The sequence below is a fragment of the Carcharodon carcharias genome, chromosome 2 (genome assembly GCF_017639515.1).
Source record: "Carcharodon carcharias isolate sCarCar2 chromosome 2, sCarCar2.pri, whole genome shotgun sequence".
NCBI classification, from domain to species: Eukaryota; Metazoa; Chordata; class Chondrichthyes; order Lamniformes; family Lamnidae; genus Carcharodon; species Carcharodon carcharias.
The window spans coordinates 189,157,082-189,169,691 of record NC_054468.1 but is presented as its reverse complement, the minus strand read 5'-3'; the positions used below and the strand labels follow the sequence as shown (position 1 = coordinate 189,169,691).

General features: G+C 40.0%; 1 protein-coding gene across 5 annotated transcripts in view; it reads left to right on the top strand.

Annotated features, from left to right (window-relative positions):
- esrrga (estrogen-related receptor gamma a) overlaps positions 1 to 12,610 on the top strand; it is a 264,887-nt gene that overhangs the window by 200,544 nt on the left and 51,733 nt on the right. The window lies entirely within an intron of this gene.

Below are 12,610 nucleotides of genomic sequence, written 5' to 3'. Positions count from 1 at the left end.
TTGAGTCCAAGGGACTTCATGGTGCATCCCCATTTTTGACTGCCAGCCATTTCTTTTCATTCATTCTGGGGCTTTGGGCTGGACTGGCAGTTCTGTTGAAGGGTCATGAGGACTCGAAACATCAACTCTTTTCTTCTCCTCCGATGCTGCCAGCCCTGCTGAGTTTTTCCAGGTAATTCTGTTTTTGTTTTGGATTTCCAGCATCCGCAGTTTTTTGTTTTTATTTCTATTACTGATACCTGCTGTTTATTACCATATTTAAGAAATTTAATTCAGCTTCTCAAGCTTCCATGGTGGCATTTGAAATCAGATTCTCCAGGTTATTAATCTAGACCTATGGATTACTAGTCCAGTAGCATAATCACTATGTAAGCATACTGGTGGGTGGTTATTAAAAGTGGCCCCTAGATGCAGTACAACATAGGCAATATCAGAGCCTTCATTTTTTGATATTATTGAGCTGCATTGAAGGTACCTGACCCAATGTTGCTGGTTGTTGGCTTTATCATCAGGTCCCCCAGGTGAGCTATACTGTCAGTTGCCTACATTCTCATCACGGAATGATGCATACATTGGAGTGAAGAAGAAGGGATTTTTTTTTTAAATGGTCTGTAAATAAGAACATATGAATTAGGAGCATTAGTAGACCATTTGGCCCCTCGAGCCTGCCATGCCATGGCTGATCTGATTGTAACCTCAACCCTGCATTTCTGCCTACCCCCAATAACCTTCCACCCCCTAGTTAATCAAGAATTTATCTAACTCTGCCTTAAAAATATTCAAAGACTCTGCCTCCACCGCCTTTTGAGGAAGAAAGTTCCAAAGACTCATGATCCTCAGAAAAAAAAAATCTCCTCATCTCAGCCTTAAATGAGTGACCCCTTATTTTTAAACAGTGACCCCTAGCTCTAGATTCTCCCACAAGAGGAAACATCCTCTCCACATCCACCCTGTCAAGACCCCTCAGGATCTTAAACGTTTCAATCAAGTCGCCTCTTACTCTTCTAAACTCCAGTGGATACAAGCCTAACCTGTCCAACCTTTCCTCATAAGTGAATACGCCCATTCCTGGTATTAGTCTAGTAAACCTCCTCTGAACTGCGCCTAACGTATTTACATCTTTCCTTAAATAAGAAGGAGACCAGTACTGTACACAATACTCCAGATGTGGTCTCACTGAAGCATAACATCCCTACTTTTGTAATCAATTCCCCTCACAATAAATGATAACATTCTATTAGCTTTCCTAATGACCTGCTGTACCTGCATACTAGCCTTTTGTGATTCATGCACTAGGACACCCAGATCCCTCTGAATCTCAGAGCTCTGCAATTTCTCACTGTTCAAATAATAAGCTTCTTTTTTATTCTTACTGCCAAAATGGACAATTTCACATGCTCCCACCTTGATCTGACCTGCATCATAAAATGCGCAACCCATGTCATCATTCTGTACTTCAGTTAAACACTCATATACTGTACAGTAATCCATTTTTTCAAAGAGCTTTCTGTTTAACTTCCAATAGAAATGATTTCCAAAAAGAATAAAATCTTCTTTGAGTAACAATCCAGCTCCATCAGCCACTTTTCATTAATGTACTATGTTTGATTATATTTGGGTGAGAATGCTAATTCTGCCACAATCAACATGAGAGTTGCAGACTTGCAATTTTAAGGCTTCACTCCAAGTATTGTTTATCTTTAACAGTAACTTGCAAATAGAATAGTTTTCGCTGATACAAGTACACGGGCAATTTGGATCAATTGTGCTAACTCTTTGGGTGCCACCGGTTCTGTTTGGGTCCCAAAATGACATATGAGGTGCACCACACTCTTAACGATAAGTCACCCAGCAGGCAAATTGGTGAGGACATTGATGTGCGCAATGAACATGGGCCACAAGATCATGTCAATCAGTGTACAATGCTGATTTGACACCAGCACTGTCATTTTGGAACTTATTGCTTTAATTAATACTGATCTTAATCATGTATTCTTGAATTGGCATTCAGCAACAGGATGAACCCCATCATCGCCACCTGCCACACCCTCCGCCACAGCCACTGCCACCACCTAACCATGTTATTTAAAGGAATCATCGACTATTTACAAGTTAGTTGCTGGTTGATTTTCTTCTGGTTGTTCCTATGATTCTATAAGTGATTGGTGCTTTCTATAATTGGTTCAAGTTGCAAAAGTCTACGGGCGGCAGTGTGGCAGGTGCTGAAGGACTTTTTGCTAACCAAGGCTTCTGCACAGTCCAGTTGCTCCCAGACATGGGTGCACCAGTGGACATTCCCCTTGGATTACACCATGACTTGGAGAATGAGCAGAAGTTCTGCAGAGTAGGGCAAGCTGCAGGAAGAGGGAGGTGGAGGACGGGGCGAAGGGTTCCAACAGGAGGCCATGTAAATCCAGGGTATTCAGGGAGCAATTCTCTTACTTGAATCTCAGTGAGGAACAATAATGTAAACATATGCTTTTCCATAAGGAAGTCCTCACTGAAACCTGTCACTTGCTGCAATCTCAGAGCAGGACAGCAACCACACTAAGTAGCTATGAATGTGACTGTGGTGTGGTGATAAAATTTTATGCACCTGGCTACTACCAGGCTGAAACTGGAGGTATTTGCAATGTCTCACTGTTTGCTGGCTGGCCGCTGTTGTGTAAGGGAGGTCACTGGTGTTCTCCACTTATTGAGAGCTAACTACATTTCATTCTCTCTTGCCAAAGACAAGTCTATGGAGTGAGCAAGTGGCTTTGCTAGGATTGCAGAGTTTCCTATGCTATAGGGTGCCATTGACTTCAAGGACATCACTTTGCATTCACCAGATGTAGAATATGCCTTATACTGTAATGGAAAGGATGCCACTCCCTCAACATGCTGATGTGAGACCATACACATAAAACCACGCAGTGCAATGCCCGGTATCCTGGCAGCAGTCAAAATGCCTTAATTCTCTGACAGTCCGCTGTTCCAGGTGCATTTGGGCCACCACAAGCTTAAGTGTGGCTACTGGTGACCAGGACAAACCACTGACAACATGGCTACTGACTCCTGTGTGCAACGCACGCACATGGGCACAGTGTGCTTATAATGAAAGCCAAGCTGCCACATGAAATGAAATGCAGTAGACCATTGGTGTACTGAAAAAACACTGCATGGACTGCTCTGGAGGAGCCCTGCAGTACTCAGTGGAATGGGCGTCAAGACTCGTCATTGTCTGTCTGTACATAAAGAACTCATCCAAATGTGATACCAGTAAGTACAGCACCAATTCCTTATTCACCAACAATCCCATGCTTTACCATCCCTCAGTTACTGACCACAACATTCCCTTGACCACTGCATAAAAATATAAGTGGGCACAAAATAACCATTCCAAATTAAATTTCTAAAATAAATTGTTCCATATTTCATGCAGAAATTAACTAATCACACTGGTGCACTCCCTTAGTGCCTGTCTTTCATGAGGCTTTTGCTTGTCCTAGTGCTCCCACACAGTGCTAGCCCACTGAATGGAGCATGCCTGCTGGAAGGCTGCTGACTGACCTTCACTGGCGGAGACTGCGCATGGTCTTGCAGGATGACCATGAGCAGCAGTGAGCTTAGGAGGCCTGGCTTCAGACTGCACCAGTTCAGCATGGGCGGCAGCAGTCTGTCAGGCAACAGAGCACAAGGGGAGTGGCAGGGGTGGGGGGAGTGGCTGCCACTTGCCCAGGGTGGTGTCTCAGCAATCCTAGTAACCTGTTGGAGAATAGCTGGACTGTCGTGACACCCTGCAAGCCCATTTGCACACATTTTTCGCAGCCATGATAGCTGAACGCACATGCCAGCAAGCTGACCTCACATTTCAAGTGGAAATTTCTTGTCCTGTATTGGAAACAGGCATCAGCCATCAGATGCTACGCCATGGTTGTGTCCACATATATGTGAATGGAGTTGGCCACCACTTCCATCATGGAAGGATGAGCTCCATTCTCAGTGCAAAGCCCTGTGCCAAATTGGTGTTAGACTCCCCCATGCATCTTGACACTGGCCCAATTCACAAAGATTCTACATAACCAACAGCGTTCTTCCATAGGCTGCCCCATCGAATAGCTCATCTGAGTCGCCTGCAGCAGAACTCGTTTTCAACCTCAGCTTCTTTTGAGTTGGCACCTGCACTATCCTTGTACCCTGGTCTGGCTGCAGGCCTCTTGTGCTCAGTGTCTCATTGTGTACCAATACCACATCTATGTCATTCTATAAATGCCATGCGATGTCAGTATCTGTGTTGGTGGCAGCGAGTATGTAAACAAGTGGCAATGCTGTGTCTTCATCATCACTCTCTTCTTGGTGTTTTTCCACTGACTGGCCATGTTGCACTTTGTGGGCATCTGAAAAGAGGAAGATGCGAGCGTAAGGTTGTTGTGTGGGGAAGTGGGGGAAAGTAAGACCTTGTTTATGCTATCCAAAGCTTGTAAATCAGAAGATGGTAAGGGATAAGAGGTAGGTGGTATGTGAGAATGAGGATTAGGTATGAGGATACCATCCTTTTTGATGGTTTCAGCCCAGCTACAGGGCATAGCCTCTACAATGGCTGTTCCAATAATGACCAGCAACATCTCCCCCATGAGGGTTAGGACAATTCAGGCACGTTTGGCCTTGCCATTTAGATCCTGCTGTCTGTGTGCCACCTTGTTCTGTGAGAGGAAGTGTGCCAGTGAGTGTGGAACAATGTGTCTTGCTGATGTGGCTGACATGTTTAAATAGCTGGCAGTGTGCAAACTGTAAGATGTGGATGTGTGACTTGCAGCAGTGCTAAGAAAATGAATGTCAGGTATGAGACCTGATTTATAGTGATTATTGGTAAGCGAGTGATGAGCTGTGGTGAATTGGGCAGTGGCTGAGGTTAGTGGCATAGTTCATTGATATGTAATTTGAAAACATATTCACTGACCTTGATCACTTATGTAAGGTCATTGAACTTCTTGTGACACTGCATCCAGATCCTCGATGTTTGGCTCCTGGCATTGACCTCCATAACTGTCTGCTCCCGTTGTCTTCTGAGTTTGTGTCTCAAGACCTCCTGGCTCCCTGCAGGTACAAGTCACCTTGCTCCTCTTCCACCACAGCATCCCAGGCAGTGTCCGAAAATCTTGAAGTCCACTCTCTCTGATATTGTGCATTCTTCAATGTTTTCCAGATCAGAGTCAATTGTAGAACAACGGATAGCACTTGCTCCAGCCACAATGCACCTCCCCTCTCAGAGATGCAGGCTGGCTTGAAGAAGTGCAGGCTAGCCTTAACTGGTTCTAGCCTCTCACGATTTAGGGTCCCCTACTGAGGTAATCATCACATTGAACCGGCAGAGGGTAATCTCATGTTGCAACCTCCTTACCCCAGAGTGGGGTCCTTTGGTTTTCTCTCCAGCCAGAAATCTAATGGTAGTATGAGCTCATTTACTGTAACTGAAGTTGGCAGTGTTACCTGGAGAGCAGAATGTGACTCAAAAGATGAAGGCAACTGTTATGACAGAAGTCTTTATTAGCCTGGAGAGTGTTGTAACATGCATAGAGTGAGCAGAGAAAGGTGTGGATTCAATGCAAACTACATCAGTAATCATGCTTTATGTAATTGCAAATCCAGCATAAAACTAGATTTTAGTTGGTCTTTAATGAGAGGGAGCGATTTGCAAGGTTTAGTCCCTGCAGGAGATCACCTTTCAGCATGGTAGTTTGTAAATGAGTAAAAGCAGAGTGCCAATATGCACTGCACCTGGGAAATTCTATGAAGGTTTTCAGGGGCCAGGACCTTCCTGTCCCACCTGTGGTGGGACCCTTTATGGGTGGGATGGAAAATTTGGCAGCCCAGCAAAATATCCATTGACTTCCAGTGAGAATTTCTGCATCCCGGCCAGTGTCTTTGGTGCAGCTATCTGTTTTAACTTAAACTCATTCCTAATCCATTCAACATTCATCCATGCCCCCAAAATTTCTTCATTCTAATGTTATTCCTGAATTACTTTTTGTTTAACAGATTTAAAAATAGAATTCTCCCATATGTAAAACCGATAATATACTTATACCACACGTTTTGTATTGGCGCCCGTTGAGATTTTTACAACCCAAGTGCCAACGTTGAAGTGGTAATCCAGGAGCTCGATGCTTCACCCCAGCAGCAATACAATGGGTGTCAGTGTGACATGCAACTTTTGTGCAACTTTTTTAAAGCTTGACAGTAAAAGAGCCAAACATTCTATTTTCTGCTAACTGAAAATGAAGCTTGTGTACCAACTGTTTCTAATTACAAGATGACTTAGCAATGCAAGATATGTCAAATGCCCTCTCTGCATACATGCGGTTCTGCCACCCTTAAGCTCCAGTGTGATTCAAGTGAGCATACAACTCTAACTCCCAGCACACATTCCTGCCTAAACACTGGCATATATTGGCATGTTTAATGTAATAATAGTTTAGGGCAACAAAACAGTGACCCTTCTATAATGCATATTCAAAGATATCTGAATAGAAAAATTATATGGAAAGCATTTGTAATTACAGTTGGTTTAAGTGTTTTGTTTTGTACTAATGGTGGTCTGAAACTTTTTATATATCATTTTCTATCCTGACCCAGCATGTGTATGATTAATTCCTGTTCACTACATATTTTTAAGTTGTAGTCTGTATTTCCTTTAGATTACTGCTGGCTTCCCAACCTGTAGCACCATCAAATTGATATTCATTCTATAAAATTAGAATGTTACATTTAAAAACTGCAATATGAAGCAAGTATGGAACATATACACTACTTTTAATAGCTTCATCTCCAACAGTGTGAGAGGCAATAGTGTGTCTTGGATGCTTTATTGTCAAAACTAAATTGTTGGCTTTATCGTTACATAGTCTGTTTTAACAGAGCACACATTTTAGATCAGAAATATTTCAATATATGACACTAAATATTATCAAGTATCAACTCTTAGTAAGAAGTGCATTGCCACTATACTTGGAAAGTAAAGTTGGAAGAAATTTTACATTTTTTGTGGGTGAGGGATATTTGGTGGAGATGTTCCATGTATTGGTGATGCTGCCATATTCTTAAAAAGTTGAATGAAATAGTTCAAAATAAAATAATAATTTTAAATATAAGCAGAAAAAATGGTGCAACATTACATGATATTACATAGCAAGAAGTAACACATACATGCAGGCAGGCAGCAATGTGGTCACAATCCTATAAGAATATATATCAGGTAAAAAGGGTAGAATAAGGACTAGTCATTTTGTAAGTCATGGATTGGGCAGACATCTGGTGGTTCTAATGCTGTTGCAACTAAGCCCTAGGATACAGAGGCAAGCTGTTTCAGCTATCCATAGATTTTCTCCAAAAGGGAATTGATGAACCTCTGGGGAACAGAGAGGAAGAAAAAAAGGAGAAAGAAGAGGTTGGCTTTGCTAAATTGTGCTATTTGAATAACATGAAAATTAAAATGCAAAATACATTTGTTTATTGTTGCTTAATTCCATCTGTAACAAAAACAATACGCAAAGCGGGGCATTAGTTGAACATGGACTAGAATCTGGTGGTGCTTGTTGATTACAAATTGTAGTAGATGCCTTGCAGGATTCCATGTGACCTATGAAATTAAAAACCAGCCTTGTAACAATTTTACTGTCAACTGTGTGCCTCCTGTAAATTGGATAATTTAAAATATAAACCTGATCTAACTTAGCACTCTGCAATATCAGATAAAAAGAACGACCTGAAAATATTTAATTAAAGTAACAAAAAAGCTGTCTTTTCAAACTGTATTTCTTTACAGATCTTATTGTTAATGTAGACGAACATTGAATTACAGTATTTATCACTATTTAATAAAAAGTGGAGATCTGCTACACTAAAAATTAAGGGTCAAAACATTTTTTCAAATTATAATGGGAGAAAGTGGTAAAACCTTGTATAACTTATACTTTTACAATGGAACATCTTTTACACCTGTTAAAACAATGATTCAAGGACTTATGCAAGCTTCTTAAAGTTTTTGACTTTGAGGATCATTATGAATTTATGTACAGCCACGTCTAGCCCAGTTACATCAACTCTTACTTTCCTGTTAATGCCAGGTGCTTTGTGAATTTATTGTTTTCTACAAATGCTTTATTGAATTCCAGTTCCATTTTATCAAGATTTGCCAGAACAAGTCAGTACGTCAAGGAGGATCTTAAAGATCCAATAATCCTCTCCACCTGGAAGTAGCTTTCATGCTTAACCAGGTTTAATTGTGCACTCCAAACAGGAATTCTACTGATGCTAATTGAACACTTTACTAGAGTGCTGAAGTTAACATTTCAAGCGATACATTTTGAACTGGTCAAAAAATCCCTAAATGGCATTTTCAGCTCTGCCAAAGTTGAAAATTATTCCCTGTCTTTTTTTTCTATATAAAAGTTGAGCAAGCTCAACAAGACCTTTCTTATTAATGACAGAACAAGGCTAGACAGAATAATGGCTGTATTGATAGGCATGGTTAACTTAAAGCACTTGAACTGAGCTGTTTTAATCTTTCTAATTACTTTCATAATATGCCACTTAAACCTCATGCTAAGTGGTCTTCTTTAATTTCTTTAAATGTAAAAGTTTTTGACTTGTTTCATTTAATTTCACCAATTCAAAACTGTTGGTCTGAAATTAATAGGAAAAGCTGAATGCTGAAATTAAAATTCAAATGGGGGTGTGGGGGGACTGCTTTCAGCATTGATTCCAGCGATTTAGTCAGGGAAAGCTGCAACTTGGCACTTGGTATCGGTGACCATGGGAAAGTAGGAAAAGAAATAAAGATTGAGGATCAAGGGGAAGACATTTTGGTGTGGATTGCAAGCTACTGAGTTGCTTTGCTGTTCAGGTCACTGGAGCTGGAAAGGACCTAACCCTTGAAAGAGGCATCGAATAGTGATTTATTATTTGTTTATGCTGAGTGGTACAAAACTTTTCACCATTTGAAAGCAATGGGTGATTGTTTGCTTGGTTTCTAACCTGCCATAGAATAGTAATCAAAACAATGGGGATGTAAATCAACTTGAACCTATATGGAATGTCAGTCTCAAAATTTGGTGATGGTAATGGTAAACAAATATTTCATGTGCTCATGTAATGTCCCTCTGTCTGCTGGCTCAACTGAGGCGTTAACTCTCAAAATAGCAAACAAGAAATGACATATGAATGCATTATGAAATTGTCCAGTAATATTGCCAAGAGTACATTCTAACTTATTAAATCCTCTGTATATAAATTACATTGTACTGTATTTGTTCTATGAAACTAACCATTTGACCTTATCAGAAAGGATCCTCAAAATTAAGTGAATGACACTTATACTTTTTTAGATGAGGGATGGGAAAAGGAGCCTTTCACTGAGGGCAGAAGGTTAACCATTACTTTTAACAACAGTACAGTATGTTAGTAAAAGTAGGTCAGTGCATTCAAAGCATTAAATCACCTCTTTAGTCCAGTAGATTTAACACAGACTTATTCAAATGATCATCAGTCTACTCAAGTTGTACATTGTGCCAAATTCACCCAGCAGCTCCAACAATAACCATCACAGGCCTCAGAGGGTTAGTGACTGAACAGAGCTATAGTTTGATGATGTTACATAGACTGACATCTACAGTAATGTAGATGCTTTAGGGAAAGAGTGTGTACAAGTCTGGATAGCCTAAACACAGCTGTAATATTAGTAATATGATCTCACTATAAATAAGAACCAATGAATCATTCAATTCTGAGGCTGCACATAGATGCAGATACTTTTTGTAGGATAAGGTGTGACTTAACTTTAAAGTGATGGTGTTAAAAGAAGTGAATGGTCATACAGTTCTCTTAATTTGTCTTCAAAGTTGTTTGTTCATACTTCTCAATGAGTACTAAATCACGTGATTCTTTATCTAACCAAATAATTCTTTACATGTATAAAAGAACTGAGAACATTTATAAGCAACTTTGTTTCAAGTGTAGTTCAGCAATAGGAGCGTCCCAGTTAAATTAAGAACTTTTAATGTTAAACATTAAACCACATTTAAGTAAGTAAAGAAGCATTTAAAATGAAATTTTGCTTGTGAAATGAAGATAATAAATGTGGTTAGTTAATCATTCTGTTGTATAACAGAAATAAGAGTCTGAACTACAGTGCTGTGGTTTGGAATGAAATAATTCAGGATAGCATCGTTTGGACATTGTGACCTAGAAATTTCAACAGCATGTGCTGAACAGGCACATATGCCTCCAAAGTAGGCAAGAAGCACTCGCTCATTTCAAACCTAAAGTTCACCATCCGTATTGGATTGGGCTTCTCCATAGACATCCAGAACTGTTTAAAGCAATGAATGTAAATTGGTGTAAATAAGAGTCCTAGACTTTGGTATGAAAATTTTAGTATGTTCTGGAAGCTCCATCAACATTAGCCATCATACTTCCATTGCAGGTGTGAGAGATGTGAATGGAGCTGACCATTCAGTCCATGGTGGATAGAATGTCATGCAGGGTGTGTAGGGTGAGGTAGAATAAGGGCAAAAGATGATAAGTTATGAAACCTCCTTCTTTTTGCTAGCTGCCACAGCCAAGACTCTGTTCCTTCAAGTGATGGCCAACATCTTTTCTATGAGGGGTAGGGGATGTGCTGGTGGACCCGCCTCCTCTGCTGGCATCCTGTTTGGCGTCGTATTAAGGCACAATTGTATTCCTAGGCCTGTATAATGCTGCAGTCACTAAGCATTAAGACTCTGATTAATTACAGACTGAACACTGGACAGAATAGCAGCAGAGCCTTTTGGGATAGGATATTAGAATCCAAATCAGATCCCAAATTTGCATAACTCAATTTCACAGCTATTTCAGTATTTTTGGGCCAAGATGCTGAACAATGTAATTTGCATCTGCATAAGCATACCTCAGTTTCAGAATAACACTGAAAGTAGACATAGTAAGACCATAGTTGGGTCCCAGCAGATGAAAGGAAAACATCAGTGGAGCTAATGATATAAGTAGAAGAGTGGGTGTTGCACAGGAAAAGATCCATGCCATGGGAAGTCGCAATTGGCTTCAATTTTTCTATATGCCCTCTTTACCTTCAAATTCTTAGGCGTAAATCTACTTCTCCTGTTTGCAGGCACAACTGATTAGTACTGTGGATCTCTGTTGCGGACCACTGAGGAAATGAGATCCAAATAAATCAGGATGAACCATTTTGGTGTTTTCTCACTTCAGCATATTACTTTCCTTGAGTGTGACATCCTTGGCACATGCGGTAACATATGCATTAACCTACTTGCTTAGTAATTGCCTTTTGTTTTCAGCTTAGTAAATGGTTTGCTTTCTCCTGTGCCTCTCACAATTGATACAAGTGTGCAGAGACACAAATAATCAGGTTATTAATGTGCACAGCTTTGTGGTGCCTTCCTCTTGCTCCGAGCGTCTGCCAGGATAACAAAAGACTTGTACATGTTGTATTCGGGCACATTTCCACCACACCGAATCGCCAGTCTATGAGGTCTCATTCAGGTTAATGCAACAGCAGTCAGGCGTCTGTGATGAAGCTGTATTCCTGTTCCTGCCAAAGTAATTTCTGAGCAAAAATAAAAGGTTCAAGGCTTGTCAGCATTAGCAGCTAGATAGCTGCTTAGACCTAATGAGAAATTGGACATTGCTAGACTCTGAGCTATCTTGCCAGAGTCATTTTTCCTGCTTGCCTTTTGTTGGAACGACAGAAAGAGATGTTGTTCAATTAAAACCTCTGACCTGTTGTGGGCTCTTGGAGGCAGCCCATTTCATGCTGGTGATGTGAGTGATTGGCAAAATTTAGACAGTTTTGAACCATGCAACATTTTTCAAAGTTGCTGTTACATTCAAAGCAACAAAAAAAAAATCATTGACACTTCCTGTTAGCTGGTTTCCGTGGTGACGCATATTCCCATGAGAAATTTGATATAATTAAATTAGGCTTCTTTTGATGTCAATAAATTAAAAGGATAGGTTGTCTTTAAGGCAGTGATCCCACTTGGCTTTAGTATAAACTACAATTTTATGTTTCTTTATAATAGTTATAGAAGTGCCACAAAGACATTAGCTTAAAGTTATAGTTATGTTTACCTCCCCTAAATATTCATGCTCATCACACTGTCTAGTGATAGAAAAGTTCATACATTATTAGGAAAGTAATTGAAAATTGGCAAGATATAGTCGTTTACACTTAGCATCTGCTTAAATGTAATTTAAAATGAAAAATGTTATCAATCTCTTGATGTTGGCAGAAATACATTAATGACTTCCATTTCATCTATAATATTTTTATTTGAAATATGTGAACGTTATGATTTGGCTTCCCAATATTCCCAATAGAAATTCCTTTTTCATCAATGTGCTTCCCATATTTTTGATGAGAATATCCTTGCAAAAGTCTTCTTGCTATCACATTAATCTGCATTAGTGTACATCTCTTCATAAAACAGACAAGCTACCTGGGACTTTGGTTACTAATTGAAGTATTTTCTGGTAGAGGGGGAGGCATATGGAAATGTAATACCATGTACATTATTTTGTTGTTAAAATGTTTTTTGGATTGTTTCAAATA